Below are 17,939 nucleotides of genomic sequence, written 5' to 3'. Positions count from 1 at the left end.
TTGAGGAGGGCACTTATTGGAATGAGCACTAGGTGTTGTATGCTAATGATGAATCACGGGAATCTACTCTGAAGCTAATACTACACTGTATACACTGTATGTTAGCTAATGTAACAATAAATTATTAAAGAAAAATAAATAAAATTTTGGAAGGAGTTTAGCTTTGATTCAGGAATTCAGATGATATAGCCTAGATTTATTCCCTTTCACATACATATATATGTACGTGTGTGTGTACGTGCATGGGCACTTGTCTTCTTCGGTGCTGATCTCATTCTCCAACAGCTCATTCACTATATGTAGGTGACCGCCCCCCCCCACACTCCAAATTCTAAGCTTACACATTTATATTTTAGCAAGTATCCCTAGTGAAAGAGATCATCTTTGTTTTGAATACTTACAAAATGTTCTCAGAATTGAGATACTTTCAACTCACTTGTTCTCTGTAACTGTGGCCCATGGGGATAAACCAGGGTGAACCCTTAGCATATCAATTCCAGAGGAAGGATGCAAAACTGTTAACACAAGCCAATGAAGCCAATGTCCACAGATATTAAGAAACACAGTAGAGAAAAAGTATGAGGAAAATTATACAGCATGATGTCACACTTGGCTTATGGTCTTAACTTACTATCTCTTAACTTCAATGTTGATGTCTATGAACCTCACACAGTTCTATAATGGTCACTTGACTCCATTCATCAAGATTCCTCCATTCATCAAGATTCCTGTCCCAGCAGAAGGAGGCAGGGTGTATGTATGGCTTAGGCTGGGGTACTCGAGACTAGGTTTGGCATGAGAATGAAACGCAGGTAGCCTAGTGCTGTAGGTTTGGAGCAATATGAAGCTAAACATTGTCGAAATTCTAGGCCCACATTGCCAACTCTCTGCCAGAGACCTCTGTCGACTTATGCCTCAACATGATGAATCCATCTGTTCTCAAACTCACCAGATTTGATGTGCCCCATGCTGAACTGATTCTCTTTCCTGTCAAGTCAGTTATGTTCCAATATTCTCTTCAGCTGTTTATGATTACTCATGATTATTCCTTGCTAGCCTCCCAATAATGTCTTACAAGGTGTTCATTTAAAACAAAACTATTTGTTTAATTTAAAATTTGAGTAAGGAATTTACTTGTAACTGTGAAAAGTTTCCATCACATTTCTATCTCCTAGTTCCTTGCTTCCTAGCCTAGGCTAACACTGCTTTTAGTTTCTGGCATGCTAACCCAATAAAATAGCTTTACATACACAAAAATGAATACTTTTGTTTAGCCTAGCATAAGTTTTATTCTGGGCCCCACCTTGAATACTTTACAGTATCTTCAAGAATGTTTTCATGTTCCTTTAAAAAAGTCATTTTTAAATGGATCCATAACGATATAGTATCCATGTAACATAATATATGTACCCAGTTATGAGCACATATTTCCAATATTTTTGCTATTGTAAACAATACTGTAATGAATAACATTGGGCATACATCATTTTCTTACTGAGTTTATAGACTCCTTAGATTCTTATCTATAAATACTAAATGTTTTTATCCAGATATGTAATTTGCTTTAGGCTTTTTCCTGCTCATGAAGAATTTATCTTTATCCAGTTGATTGCATTAGTTTTTCTTTTATGGATTTTGTATTGTAATTAGACAGATCTTTCCCACTCTGAGACTATTAAGAAACAAAAAGTAAAACTAAACTCTTGTGTTGTCTAATGCTTTCATGAAAATCTTATGGTAATGCTTTGATTCTTCTATTAGAACTATCTCATTCTCCATTTCCTCTGTTTCCTGATAGATGATAAACTGCATTTATTGAGCCTTGCTGTGTGTGTTACCTTTTTCTTAACACTCAGTCAATACATTTTTGTTCAATGGGAACAAATTACAAACATTGGTCTTTTCAGATATCCACAGGAGTATGTCTAATACAAGTTTGAAGCCTTTTAATGCTTATTTAATTAACTAATTTTCCCTATAGAATCATTTTTAGGTGAAAATTAATACTTGAATATAGAAATATTTCTATTAATGGCTGACATTTTTCTTTTAATTTTTAGAAAGTCATACTCACCTATTTTCAAATGGAATTAAAGGACGCATAATTTGAAAAGAAAGGAAAGAATTCTTAGATGAAAGTGTGGTTTTGATTGTAGACAAACATAGTTGTGAGTCTCATTTCTACACATTGAAGCTGTGTAACCTGGGGCCAGCTTCCATGTATGTGCAATTTATGGAACTAAGACTCAGGTTCCTCATCCATGCAGTGGGGTTAATAGCACTTAGCCCATTTAGTTGCTGTGAGGGCATGTAAATAAGCTGTAATAATGGATGCACACTTTATTTCATAAGAGAACCTCAAAGTGTCAGGTAATTGCCATGGATAGCGGTTAGGGGATCAGTATAACCCACACATTGAGGGTAAAGGTGTTTCAGAGTTTGAAGGAAGTTGTGAGCAACATATATCTGAAAACAGATAAAATGTGAAAATCCCAATAGAAAATTTTTTATTTTTGTCAGCCCTCAAGAAGTTGATACTGTACACTTTTCCATGGGCAAAGTAGGAGGTTTAAGGAGATGATTAGAATGGGACTAATTCTTTTGTTTGAATTTAGTTTGCCCTCGAAAGTGTTTTGACAGAATGTTGGCCTCATTTTCACTGTCCTCAAACAAATGTTCATACCAGACAACTACAAGGGAACAGCAGACACGTTCTGTTTTATTTAATTGAGGGAACCAGCTAAACTTTGCGACTCGGACCAAAAACTCATAGTCCAGTCTGTACGAATGATTAATCCATAATCCAGTTATCCTTCCATTTTACCAAATTAGTTAAGAATCGTAAGCTCTTGGGGCGACTGGGTGGCTCAGTCGATTAAGTGTCCGGCTTTGGATCAGGTCATGATCTCATGGTTCGTGGGTTCAAGCCCCGCGTCAGGCTCTGTGCTGACAGTGAGCTCAGAGCCTGGAGCCTGCTTCTGGTTCTGTGTCTCCCTCTCTCTCTGACCCTCCCCTGCTCATACGGTCTCTTTCTCAAAAATAAATAAAAACATATTTTAAAAAGTGTTAAGCATTGCAGGCTCTTTACTTCTGGTAACTTTTGGTAATATTTTGTGCATATACATACTGTCTTACCTTGAACATCGTAAGATCAGGGACTCTGATTTCCCCATGATTCTATTTGAAATTCATTTTGTAAATATTGCCTCCTATACCTTGTTCACTTACAAACAAAACAAAACAAAACGCAGCTGCTTTGCAATGTATTCCTTTCAGAACTCTCCTTTCTGGTGGAAATAATTAGATAGTCACTGAGGAATATGCAGCTCCTCACACAGGAGACAGGAGAATTGAAAAGGCTAACACGTTAGTCAGCATTTCAGGAGCAACATGAATGCAGAAACTGGACACACAAGTAAAAAGCCACTCCATCAGTTCAAAAGGGACACTAGGCCCAAGAATAAATAAACAACTTAATATAATCACAGGAAGAAAGAAAGTTAAAACCAATGTGTATGTGTGTGTGCAGGTTATGTAACATTAAAGGGAGGGACACATATAATTTTTAATTCAATATTTAAGTGTGTGCTGCTGCTGTTGTTTTTGTCCCTTTGCTGAGTACCTTTCTGATTAATACCTCCAGTAGTTTCAGTTCCGTGACCTTTGGAAGTTGTTGAGAAAAGCCAGGACCTGTATGCTGTTGGGTCAAAATGGCTGAATTAACTTCATGCTTTCACGGGGGTAATGAGTGTGGCCGTCACAACTAAGGGTTGGAACGTGGCAGGGGTAGGTTTTGACTCTCAAGTCATACATCTCAACAGTGGACATCATCAAGCGGATTCGATCTGTTTCCAAGGCATATCTGTGTGTGCCCTCTACCCAGTTTCCAAGTATAATAAATATATACCTTCGGTTTTGAAAGTCAGGCACAAAATCCGCAGTTTGGAATGCAAGCAGTGACCCTGATCATTACTGTGAGAAGTAAGGGAGATGCTTCATTTTCAGAAATACTAAATAAAAGCTGTGCTGTCCAGTTAGCAGTAGATTTATAACCTCCTGGAAATATATACGAATTTGTCCCCCCTCCCCCCACACACAATGGAGTCCCAAATCTTTAGACACTTCACTTCCTGGTTCTTCTTCCTCTCTCCCTTTTGTGGCCTTAGGTTCTCAGGCTGTTTCATAGGCTTTGCAATGACCATGCACCATAGAAAAAAAGGGGGGGATTGAAAATCTCTGTGTCACCATAGGGAATATACATTTGTTCCAGTCAGGCTACCTTTTGCCTTCCATGGGCAAAGGCCACTTCTGGGTCTCAGCCAGTGAGGAAGCAGGGGAGGGACCTGAGTGCTCGGAGGTAAATGCCTGCTGTAACTACCCTGCAGTGCGTGTTCACAGACACCTGTTCTTGCAAGAACGTTGATTAAATCACTGTTTCGTTTGCTCCAAATCTTCCCACCCCTCCTTTGATTGGGTCACCGGACTTATTTCTCACAATTACTGAAAGAAATGCTTCATTCTGTATCATATGGAAAATCAGAGAATAAGTCTCTGTATGACAGACACACCACTGATTCTATTTGGTTCTTCCATTCGTCTAGGCCAGTAGGTCTCAGTTAGGGCTGAATTTGCTGCCCCTCTCGTCCCCAGGGACATCTGCAATATTGGGAGACAGTTTTGATCGTCACACCTGGCATTGTGGTAGGGTTCCCCTCTCTAAGGAAAGAAAAAACAAAACAAAACAAAAAAATGTCACGGCAACCTGGCTATTTGAGTATGTGACAACATCCCTCATGAACTTGTAACCTGAGACCACTAAGTTAGATTACATGTTTATGTGTTACTGTGTATGGGAGACACAGAAGTAGAAAATATATCAAAAGCTACGCCACATGACATTTGGGACTCAGTTCTTCAGGTGCAAACCCAACTGAGTGGTGCCAGCATGAATAAAGTTCTTCCTGGAGAGAAGAGCCCGGGTGCTGTGACTCTGTGTGAATTCTGCTACAGCATCTAGTGAGTGGAGTCCGGGGACCCTCCCCTACCACTCCAAAAGTCTGCTGCCTGAGGTTCAGAAATCCTGGGCCATCATTTGGGTTGGGTGCAAATTGGATGAAATTTTTAACCAAGGTTCTTGAAAATAAAAACTTGAGAAGTTAGAGCACCAAAGAATATACTGAAATTTTGTTGTGAGGATACTGAGATTTTGTTATATAAAAACATGTAGGCATGGAGTTTCTACTAGATTGTCTTCTGACAAATGGATTTTTCCCTTTGGAAGAAGAAGACCACTCATGCCTGCAGGGGGCAAAAAACAAAAAAAACACAAACAAGCAAAAAAACAACTTAGTAGGTACTTTGCATTGTAGTACCTCAATTGTGAATAATCTGTAATTTTCTAACTCCCAAAGTCACCTTTTGGCTATTTTTCTTCTTTAAAATTAAAATGGCTTTTTCCTACACAGACATACCTTGCCTTAAGCAAGTTCTATATATGAAAACATGGATTTAAAAAAAAAAGATTAATCTTGCCTAAATGTTTGCTTTAGAATAAGAATTTGTAACTATGAAAACAACAGTGCAAGAAAGATTCCTATAAAAATACAAATGGTGATACTTTTATATAGTGTGATTCAGTTTCCACTTTGGGAGACACGTAAATATTAATTTAAAAATTAAAATGAAGCTAAAATCAGTTAACCAATTGGTCACCCTCATAACACAATCTGCTCTTCTCCAAAAAAAGAAAAGAAAACAAAACAAAACAAAAAAAACTGTTCTTTACCTTCCTTTGAGTAAATACAGTTGTTAAAGTGCATGTTTTACATCATTTCCATATCTGTTACACAGGTCCCAGAGATGTGCTATTCATCTATACACTGCTGTCATTCTTGTAAGAAATACTACCAAAGGTAAGACTTCTTTTTTTAAGTCTAAGTTTTTAAGTTTATTAATCCAACTGAACAGGTTTATATATAGCGCAGCATTAGGTGGAGAGGATGCTGAATATATATTGAAAATCAAAAGAAAAATTAGAAAGACAACATCACATATTAATCAAACATAAAGACCTAGCAATCATTCTCAAAATTTCTGCAAAACTCACATTTCATTAACTTATTTGTTGATTCATTCTCTCATCAGTTATATATCTAGTACCCACCAAAATTTAGTGCCTGTGAGATGTGTTCTAACACCCAAGCCCTAGGTTATGGTGATGCAGTTTGTAAACGAGATGGGCTGATTCTTTCCCTGATTTAAAGTGGAGGGATAGAGGGGAAGAACCACACAGTCTGTTGTGTGGGGGGATGATAGAGGGCAGGGCTAGGAAAAGTTCACAGAATCGGGGCACCTGGGTGGCTCAGTCAGTTAAGTGTCCAACTTCTGCTCAGGTCATGATCTTGCAGTTCATGAGTTCGAGCCCCACATTGGGCTCTGTGCTGATGGCTCAGAGCCTGGAACTTGCTTAGGATTCTATGTCTCCATCTCTCTCTGTCCCTCCCCTGCTCGCTCTCTGTCGCCCTCTCGGAAATAAATAAACATTAAAATAAAAAAAGAGAGAAAGTGCACAGAAACAATGACAGCTAACTCTGTGTAAGGATGAGTGGGGTCTGGGACAGCCTTCTAGAGAAAATGACATGAAAACCTTTGAAGACTGAGGGAAGAAGAATGACAAGAGTAGATGAATTCTCAAGTGTCCATGGAAACGTGAGGTTCACTTCATGTTATGATGCTTTTTCACTTAGTTTGCCTTGTCTTAAAAAGCTCTTTTGAGACTAATGGGGGAAGGATTCATTTATAACAGAACCCAGAAGTCAGACTAGAATACATACAGTAAGACACTTTAAAATGGCCATTACCAAAAATCGTACCCATGATATAATATGCAGGACAGAATTTAGCTATTTTTCTACTGATGGAGTCTATCTTTTGTCTTAGTTCTAGATTCTGAGTCTCAGTTTTGTCATTCTTAAACTGGGTATAATAATATCTACCATTAGAAATTTCCCCCATAATTCAAAATTATGGAGCTCTAATTTCTAGCATATAGTAATTTAATTTTACTGCAAGAAATTGGTCATCATACTTTAAAAACAGTTCTAAGACAACATTTGCTCTTTTAAGAAATGATAAATATGATGATAAAAATACATATATGTAATATGTGTGTCCTGTGTGAACACTGTAAAATGACATTTTTATGAAAGAAAAATAATTTTAAATGACAATTTTTTAAAATGGACTGGCAATCCTGGATGACATTTTATTATTATAGCATAGAAATAAGATATTTTACTATAGAAGAGTTAAGCATTCTCAAATTGGAGAAGTCATAAGTAAAAATCAATGTGATGTTTACATCACATGTTATGATGTGGGAAACAATCAGTTCATACTTAAATTATAAAGTGCTGCAATAGGCTGAATAATGGGCCCCCAAAATGTCCCTGTCCTAGTCTCCAGAACCTTTTAGTACATCGGCTTGTGTTATAAAAAGGACTTTTCAGATGTGATTAAGTACAGAATGTTGAGATGCTTGGGAAGGTTTTTCTTATTGTCAGGGTGAACTCAGTGTAATCAAGGGTCCTCTTAATGACAGATGTCTTTATATGAGCGAGGCAGGAAGACAGAACTGGCAGGAGAGGTGGGACACTGAAAACAAGTGGGTGGGTAAGCTGATAAGGAAGGGCCCAGAGCCTAGGAAAGCAAAAACTGATAAAGACAAGGAAATGGGTTCTCTCTCAAAGCTACCAGAGGGATGTAACCTTGTCAGAAAACTTGAATTTGGACTTTTGGCTGCCAGAATTGTGTGTTAATAAATTCATGTTATTTTAAACCATAGAGTTTGTGGAAATTTGTTACAACAGCAATGGAAAACTAATGTAGGTCTAAATATTCCCTGGTATATTTATGTAAAAGACTGAAAATGACTGATAGAATAATTGGATTAAATAGTCAAAGAAGGTTAAAAGTCACAAAGTATAATATATTTATATTTTTCACTGCAAAAGTAATGCAATTACTTTTTATACATACAGAATTACTATATAAATTTCAAACTGTGTTTAATTCATTTTACTGCAGTACGAAATGAGACTAATTTCTATACAAATAGTCTGAGACATTTGTAATACAATATGGAAACATTATACAGATACTTTATTCCTTAGTTACAAGTTTGTTTGTCATTTTGTTTATCGGTAAAGTCTTTCTTCCTGGTCACATTTTCCATCACTTTTAAGTTAACTATTTTGAATGTTTGTTTGTAATTTTGGGATGAATTGTAGATATTATTAATATCTTTACGGTTAGCATGGTAAGTTAGCCTTAGAGAAAGCTCAGTCTGTTTCCAACATCATAGTAACATTGGCTTCACTGTAGACCAATTTCTCTTTGTGTGGTTTATATTTCTCTACTAATGCAATTTTGTTTTAAGATGCTTACTGGGAATCAGTGTCTATTTGTTGTGTATGATTAGACAAAGAACACCTGTTACATTTCCTGAAACTTCTATCATTTTCTCCCTATGGTTGAGAATGTCCTCATGTTTGATCCTACTATCTGGAAGTGGGATGTGTGGTTGGAGCGGTACTGCAGAAGGAAACAATGCATGACAGCAGCGTAAGGAGGTGGGATCCACTGCTGGAAAAACCTCCACCTTATTCAAGGTCCAGAATGCTGAATACCTTGGGGAAGAAATAAATTTGTATTGGCTTAGGGGAGATCCGTTTGTGGACGCTGCTGCTTTAGGGGGATTTCGTTGCATTTTTAATTCCCTGACCTGGGTCGCTCCAATCAAACAAAATTTTATTCTTTTCACTTGTGCTCCAGATGGAAGAAAATGTAAACAGCTGTCCAAGTGGTAATGGAGCCTTTTCTTCCACATTCTTGCATGTCATTATGTTAGAGATTTACTTTTTCAGCAAATTGAAACCTCTAAAACCTAGTAATCAAATTTCCCCCCTCTCCCGTGCTTTCTATTCCAACTCTCATCAATTGCTTACTTTCAGAAATAGTTTTCCAAAGACGAAGCTATAATGAGTACGCATGGTCATTATCATATTTACTCTTGTCAGTACCATATAGCATTATGCTGTTTACAATAATTAGCTGCTGAAAGCAGCCCTGTAAACACCACACTGTGCCAGGCTGCATATAGAAAAGCAAATCGCTGTTAAGGGAGGCAGTGGGTACATGCTAGTTTGGCTACTAGGCTCTGGCTGCTGGTTATGACTACATTGTAAAGGTCTAAAGGAAACCACTCATTTAGTGCTTTTTAAGATGATGAGTATATGTGAAAAAATAAGATCTGAGGAAATGTGGAAGTTTTAATAAAACCGATGGCAGACAGGTCTTTTTTTTTTAAGTTGATGAGCTAATTATGTTCACATGAGAAGCAAGACAATGAAATTGAATAATAAGTGTATTTATCTTACACGAATTTAATTTTATGCATAGGATATGCCCCTGTCTTCTTAATCATATTAGATATTCAGTGGATATAATGACACCAAAAACAACCAATATGAACTACCAAAATTTTTGGAAAGTATGTATAAAGGTTGTTGCAGAGTCTTCTGACCATTGGAAATAGTTAAACATGTGGTTTACATGATCTTTAAATAGGTTGTGACAAATCAGCCCTCTCCTTGAGTAAGAAATTGAAAAATAATTGAAAGGCATAAAAAATATTGAGTAATGGAATGGGATCAGCCGACACAGGAATATATACACAAAACCATATGTGTTTTTTACTGGGAATTTTATAAGCTTTTCAAGGATAATTTTAATTTTATGAAAGTGTTGCTTTTCTTGTTGTCTTTAGAAACTCACTCTTAAAGTGTAACTTCACTGTCTATTCACCATTTCAACACACATCCATTGAGCACCTACTATATTCAAGACATCATTTCATTCAGAAAATATGAAAAATCAGACACTCCTCCTCCTTGGAGCTGCCTGTCTCACTGTACAGATATATCAAAGTAAAAAGTGATATTATTTAATTTTGGAATCAACAACATACTAACAAAGATTTAGAAAGTTAGAAAATGCTATGAGAAGGAAAATTATTTATGATTTCTCTATTAAGATACTTTGGGAGTGTTGGGACACCTGGGTGGCTCAGTTGGTTAAGCTACTAACTTCGGCTCAGGTCATGATCTTGCAGTTCATGGGTTCAAGCCCTGCTCTGGGCTCTGTGCTGACAGCTCAGAGCCTGGAGTTTACTTCAGTTTCTGTCTCCTCCCTCTCTCTCTCTCTCTCTCCCCTGCTCACACTCTGTTTCTCTCTCTCAAAAATAATTAAAAATTTCATTTTAAAAAGATATTTTGGGGGTGCCTGTGTGGCTCAGCCACTTAAGCATCCAACTCTGGTTTCAGCTTAGATTGTGATTTCGCAGTTGGTAAGTTTGAGCCCTGTGTCAGGCTCCAGGCTGACAGTACAGAGCCTGCTTGATATTCTCTCTCTCTCTGCCCCTCCCCTGTACTCGTGCATGCTCTCTCTCTCTCTCTCTCTCTCTCTCTCTCAAATAAATAAATAAACATTTAAAAAGATATAGTGGAGTTTTAGAGTTCATCTGTGTTTGCTAAATTATTAACAGAAGTCAGATAGTGAAAATTAAGGAATAAATTGATAAATGTATGTATTTACTGGCACATTTTAAGAAAAAGCAAATGTGTATTTCTACATGTACTTTTGTGTTTTAGTTTGTTTTTCTGGTAGTGTGGAGAAGAAATGGGTTTTCAAAGTTATTTCATGGCCAGATAATGAATAAACAATTTAAGTAGTGAAACAACCAAGCGAATTCTAATGACAAAATTTGATATTGGTTATGAGAGTTCAAAGGACATTTTTAAAAGAGGAATCGTTAAAAAATATTAGCGATAATTTTGTTTTCTTTTAAATGTGTATTTGTTTGCTAGTTTTTATAAGATATTCTTTTTCTTCTAAGAGCCTTATAGTGCTGGGTGGTCATTCTACGCCCTTAAGTTAAAGCCTTGGTGATCACAACAGAAGCTTCTGTAGTGGATGGTGTGGTTGGCTGTGCAGACTGCTCTTCCGGGATGTGCATGGACCCTCCTGCCACCCTGAGACTGGGCTGTTAGAGGCCTACTGCTCCTATTTTTCAGATGAGTGCCCTCAGTCTACCTGGAGCTGTCATGCCTGAGGGAGAGTTCTGCCCCTCACCCACACTCTTCCAAAGCCTGCAGCCAAAACTGACTGGAGGGGATCTCAGCTTCCTTCCCTGCCAGGAGGTGGGGTCAGCTCCGTGGTACCGTCCATGCTCTGGAGCTTCCCACTGGAACAGGCTGGAGTTCCTTTATAGCTACTCAGCCATTTCTCCTGCCTTGTTCTCCTTTTTTTTTCTCCCTTTATCCAGGGCAATTAGCTTATAAATTACTCAAACAAGAATTCTCAACTCAGACTGTAACAAAGGGAACCACATTAAAGCAGTATCTCTATATTCCAACCATCTATGTAGCACCACTACCTGACACCTACCGAATTCAGATACTAATAACTGAATGAATATTGAATGATGTTGGAATTCATGGTATTAGCTATTAAGTGATACTGTTATGGAACCTGGTCTGGGTCACCTGGTGGAAGAACCAAGCGGCACTTGGAAATCTTGGAAAGCAGGAGGTTCATTTCACCCTGGCGGGCTTAGAGGAGGTCATTCTTCAGAGGTCTGACAAGGCGTGGGGGACAATTTATAGTCTGTTACTTCCACATTAGTAGTGATTCGGCGCCCTCGGCAAGCAGGGTAGGAAGAAGAACCCAGAGGGGAGTCTTGAGGTGGGGACTGGAATTCCCGTGCCAGTCCTGTCTGCCGTCTTATAACATAATTTTTCCCTGTCAGTATCTAGGACTATTGGTTTGTGGGTAGATACATGTCTTGACAGACCTCTCTGCCCTGCAATGTTTATAAAGGAAATCGTTTTAGTGACCATTTGTTGAACTTTACGGAGGTAACATTGCAAACCCACTGTCATTTTAGTTATCTTTCCTTGTTTTAGGTTTTTCTTCCTTAGAAAGTCAATTTAAGAGGTAACCAATTTATCTACTACTAGATTCACTCAAGCTTTAGTAACAACAGCAATCACACACACACACACACACACACACACACACACACACCCCTGGATTTTAGAAACCAATCTGTTTTAGTATATAGATTGTTAAAAGTTGTGAAATACATGCTGTAAATAAATTGGAAACTGACTAGCTACAAAACTTCTCTAAAGATATTGAGGACAGCTTAGGATGGCACGGTGCATGATGGTTTATAATTTATGCATGGTTTTTTATCTGCAACTGTCCAGAAAAAAATAGCGGTTGCTTAAATGGCTTCAGAGTTTAACCCTTCTTCCCATTTCCCCCAGACATGTCCTATTATCTCACATCACTCCTGACAGTGAGTTGTCTTGTTATAGAGCGTGCAATTCCATTACAGATAAGCTCCAAATATTGATTTGTGCCTTTTATTTCCTTGGCCTGAGATACATGTGGGGCAAGTGTTCAAACCTGTGGCTGCGTGCCAGAGAGGAAACTACCCCCAGAGAAAGGCAGAGGAGTGGATAAAATGGTTTACTGAATTTCTACTTCACTGTACATCATGTGTTGGCTAGGCCTGTGTTGATCCAAAAGTGACGGACATACCAAAGTGGGAGCAAGGAACACAACTCTGAGACTCAGCCAGTGGGCGGTAAATCCACATGGCGGGTGGTAGTAGCGCAGGTCTTTGTAGAATGATCTAGCCATGCTGACATTGTGGCAGTCAGCGGGAAGAACATAACGTGGGTGATAGAATTCACAGTGCCTACTTGGTCGGCATGCAAATTCATGCATTTGTTGTATAAAAGACTTAATGTGAGCTCCTCAAGGTAAAACAGACAAACATGAAGAAAAACTCCTCTGTCTCCAATCCTCAGAAATCTCTATCGTAATGAATCCCTAGAATAATGGTGATGAAATGAGTGAGTGATAAATTGAGAATAATTATTACATATTTATTTGACATTGTATGAGGGTGCAAAATGTGGGAAGCCTTTCCTGCCTTGCTTGCCCACATCTTCCTTCCTTGCTCTCAGTCAGCCTTGCCTTGACTTAATGATTTGAACACTCATTTATCCATTGCTTCCCTTCTGGTACAGGACCTTTGTCCTGGCTGTTCCCACTCGTTGGTCATCTTTTTTTCCCTTCACCGTAGTTAATTCTTACCCATTCTTCAGACCTTGGCCCAAACAGTTTATTCTTAAGGGAGTTTTCTTTGAACTTAAGGTTTCAAAATTAGTTTGTTTATTTTCTACCAATCATGTTAACTTGATTTTAATTTATTTTATTTGATAAGAGTTTAATTTGAAATTTTCAGATTTTATCATTCATTAAATAACATTATAACTGGTAAAATAAACATGGAATAATCCTCTAATGAGTTGCAGCACTGTGAGCTACTAATTTAGATAACCAGCCCGCTTTGAAGAAATTTGTACTTTTCCTTTAGAGTAAATGCTTTTAACTTATGTTTAATTTATCCAAATGACTACTTGCGCTTAACGTATCTTAAGATAACAATTATTAAGATAATAATTGTTTATAATTGATGAGGTTCAGGGAATGAAAGTAGGTTCTGGCACTGATGGTCAAGAAAGAATTCTTGAGAGGTCTTTGGCACACACAAAAAGAGTGATTTTATTACAGTGCGGGAACAAGACCAGGCATAGGAAGTTGGACACCAAATGATGGGGTTTTGCAGAGATGAGGGTTTGGAGGAGACAGCCGAGAAAGAATTCTTGAGACGTCTGTTGCAAAAAAAAAAAGAAGTGATTTTATTAAAGCACAAGGACAGGACCCTGGGCAAAAATGGCTCCTTGACCTAAAGGGAAGGAGAGACTGATTATATACTTAGTAGTTGGGGGGAGATAAAGAAAAGGGGACCTTTCCTAAGGGATTTTCTTTGTATGCTAAAGAAGACTTACAGGACACTGGAGGCCTAGCTACTTTCCGTGTGTCTCCCTCCGGCAAAGCATTAACATTAAAACACGGGGGGGTTCCTGGAGAAATGTTTTATTTGCCGGTCTCAAGTATTGGTCAGTGGGCTGTGTTATAAGGAAGTTTAATTTCATCTGCCATTTCCTTCTGCTTTTTTTCCCACATTATATTGAGCAATTACATACCATACAATTTTTCTAGGAACAGTGTTTCTACTAGATAAGTAAGATATAACTAATATATATGGTGTTTGACAGTTATTTTGTTCTTAGTATACAGTGACAGCTATACGTATAGTTGCTGCTATATTTCTTCCATTTTTATATTTAATTAACTGATACTTTAGATAAATTCTGTAAGATCATTTTTTCACTTAATTATATAGAGGATATATATTTCATTGAAACTCGTAAGTATTGACTTAAAGAGAAGTAAAATCCTAGGATCTTTTTGCTTGCTGGTAAACCACTGCTCTAGTATATTTGTTGGCAAGTTCTTCAGAAAATAGACCTGATGACTGTTAAACTCATCTCTCAACATATTATAGAAGGCACTTGGCATAAACTGTTTATTGTTTACCCAATATCCATTTCCTTGGTTCTATAAATCTAGATAGAGTCAAATGATTCATTTTTATGGTGGAGCATGAACAGAATTGATGTGTCCTGGTCTTGACAAAAATTCATGGATGTGTCTTCCCCAAGCTTTCTCTGTCCTCAGCACAGGTACAAACAAAAGCCTGTATGGTTACAATGCGGAGAGATAGAAGTAGCTTACTCTCTGAATTACTTGCTAGAAGACAGCCGTAGGATGCCTAACCTGCACGGGCTTGGGTAATGTTATACAAGTGAATTTCCAGATTTACTTATGACCGTGGTGATGGGGTCTTAGAGTAGTGGGGATCCAGAGCTGATGGCCAAGAAAGAATTCTTGAGATGTCTTTGGCCCGAAAAAGGTGATTTTATCTAAGTCCAGGAACAGGACCTGTGGGCAGAAAGAACTGCACTGGGGTTGTAAAGAGTGATTTGTTTTATACTCTAGAGTTGGAGGAGATAAAGGCAAAAGGGAGGCTTCCAGAAGGACCTTCATATGCTAAAGAGGACTAGTAAGATAACTGAGGCGTAGCTAATTGTCCAGCAAGGGTTGTTTTTCCTCTGGTAAGGTATTAACATTAGGACAGTAGGGGGTTCCTGGGAAAATGTCACACTCTTGTTTTTGCTTCAGTATTTGTCAATGGGCTGCAGGTTTTAAGGAAATTTAATTTTTTTTAAGTTAGTTTATTTCGAGAGAGAGAATGAGCAGGTAAGAGGTGGGGAGCGGGGGATACAGAGGATTCAAAGTGAGTTCTGCACTGACAGCAGAGAGCCTGAAGTGGGGCTTGATCTCATGAACTGGGAGATTGTGACCTCAGCTGAAGTCAGACATTTAACTGACTGAGCCACCCAGGCATCCCAAGGAAATTTAATTTTATATGCCATTTTCTTCTTGCCTTCCTTCTCCACATCACTGTTGGGGGAGGGTGAGGTTGGGGTTCAAAGAAACTGAGTCTACATGTTTCTGGAGGTTAGGCTATTGGTAGGATTGCCTTTTTCTTATAATTTACTAAGATGTATCCAAACTGATGAAGACTTATGTCCTGTTTGACTGTGATCTCTTGGGCAGAAGCTCCTGCAGAATATCACACATATTTCACCTGGGGGCAGGGGCAGTGTTGTTAGCTTGTGCGTTATCCTCAGCTTGCCTGTGCTCCTTCATCAATGGCATAGCCTTGCCTCGCCTGACTATAGCATGTCTTAAGATTTTTCTAAACTATCACACATCTCATTTGGTAATCAATCAGTCTAACAAAATTCTATTCAGTGAGCACTGACGAAATAGCATGTACTGCCAGGCCGTTGACTATAGGCAGAAATAGTATCCCTAAACTCAGGATACCAAAAACTTGAGGGCCAAAAACTCATCAGGAGAGGTGTGGCTTTACAGATCAGTAAACAAATGTTATTTGCTCTTATCATGATAAAAACCAACCAAAAAAGATAGGTATTTATGTTAGCCTGCTAACAAAATATCATAGCATAGACTTGGTGACTTAAACAACAGAAATTTATTTTTTCACGGTTCTCAACCCTGAAGTCCAAATTCAGGCTACATGAACCAGCATGTTTGGGTTCTGGTGAAGGTTCTCTTCCTAGTTTACAGAGAGCTGCTTTCCTGCTGTGATCGCATGTGGCAGAGAGAAAAAGATCTCTTTCTTTCTCTTAGAGAGCCTCAGTCATACTGGAATAGGGCTTACCATTATGACCTCATTTAATCTTAATTATCATATAATGACCCTATCTCCAGATACTTTCATATTTGGGATTAGGGCTTCAACATGTGAAATGGGAGAAGCAATTAAGTTCATGACAGTATTTTCTAGAATTAGTAATTAAGTGTTATAGATTTAGTATCATGGAGAAAAGGAACAATGGCTTTAGAGGGGAGGGGAGGTTTCCCAACTGATTTAATTTTAAGCTACATTGCAAAATAAAAATTATTAAAATTGAAAATATCAAAAATTCAATTAAATACATACCCACAAACACAAAACCATTGAGTGCAATACTTGACATAAAAAACATAATGAACATTAAAAATATCAGGGATTGTAATATGGAAAAGATATGGTAAGTATAAGGTCAATCAAAGACATGGGACACAAAACCATAATGATGTTTAGATATAATGAGCAGAATAAAGGGAAAGGAAGAAATTATCAAGAAATAAGAATATAAAATGCCCCAGCACATGAAAGACACACATGTAGAGATAAAAAGAATATAAAATGATAAAATGAGAGGAATTTTTAAAAATGATGCAGCTAAACATACCAGCCTCAGAACAGCAGGAAAAAATGCTAAAAGTTCCTGCAAAAACCAAGATAATCTATAAAATATTGAGTATTAGGACAACATCAGACATCACATTAGTAAAACCAGTTTCTAGAAGACAGTGCTTTGAAATTTTGTGGGAAAATCATTTTGACTATAAATCCTATACCACTCAAAGAAGTAAGGCCAAAGTAAATATTTGTAAGACAAGAAGATTCACAAGATACATGTGGGTTTGGGCCAGAAAAAAATGAAGGTGAAAAACAACAGAGGATGGTGTGAGATATAAGAATGAATAGAAATAAAAGTACAGTGAAAATAAGCTATAAGATAATGTCCAGAAAGGGTCAACTTTAGTAAAGAAAATTCTAAGTAAATCTAAGCTGAATGTGTTTTAAAAAATGGTATAAGCCTATCAAATGAAAAAATGAATATGAAGCTAAAACATGATTTCTAACTGGTAACTAATATTTGAAAGAATTTCTTTTTTTTCCTCAACAAGAAAAAAAACTTAAAGCAATAACAAAATCACAAAAACACTAATGGCATCCAAGGCATCCATAAAGTACTATTACATGTAGCACAATCTTAAGCAATTGATGAGTTAATAAAGGAATTTATCTGAATATGACTCCAGAAATAATTTTTATCAAATGACTGAAAAGTGGTGGACATTGGAACCACAGGGAAGAAATGTGAATCAAAAATAGTTAAAATGCTGCTAATGGTTTTAAGTATTTGAAATCACTCATTTTAAAAACTAACAGAAGTCTTTGTTCATTTTAGCCACTCTGACTGGTGTGAGGTGGTATCTCAGTGTGGTTTTGATTTGTGTTTCCCTGATGATGAGTGATGTTGAGCATCGTTTTATGTGTTTGTAGGCCATTTGGATGTCCTCTTTGGAGAAGTGTCTGTTCATATCTTCTGCCCATTTTTTCACTGGATTATTTGTTTTGTGATTGTGAAGTTTGGTGAGTTCCTTGTACATTTTCGATATTAGCCCTTTATCTGATATGTCATTTGCAACTATCTTTTCCCATTCTGTCGGTTGCCTATTAGTTTTCTTGATTG

This window comes from Suricata suricatta, chromosome 12, assembly GCF_006229205.1.
Source record: "Suricata suricatta isolate VVHF042 chromosome 12, meerkat_22Aug2017_6uvM2_HiC, whole genome shotgun sequence".
NCBI classification, from domain to species: Eukaryota; Metazoa; Chordata; class Mammalia; order Carnivora; family Herpestidae; genus Suricata; species Suricata suricatta.
The sequence above is the reverse complement of the archived record's forward strand: the minus strand, read 5'-3'. Positions refer to the sequence as shown.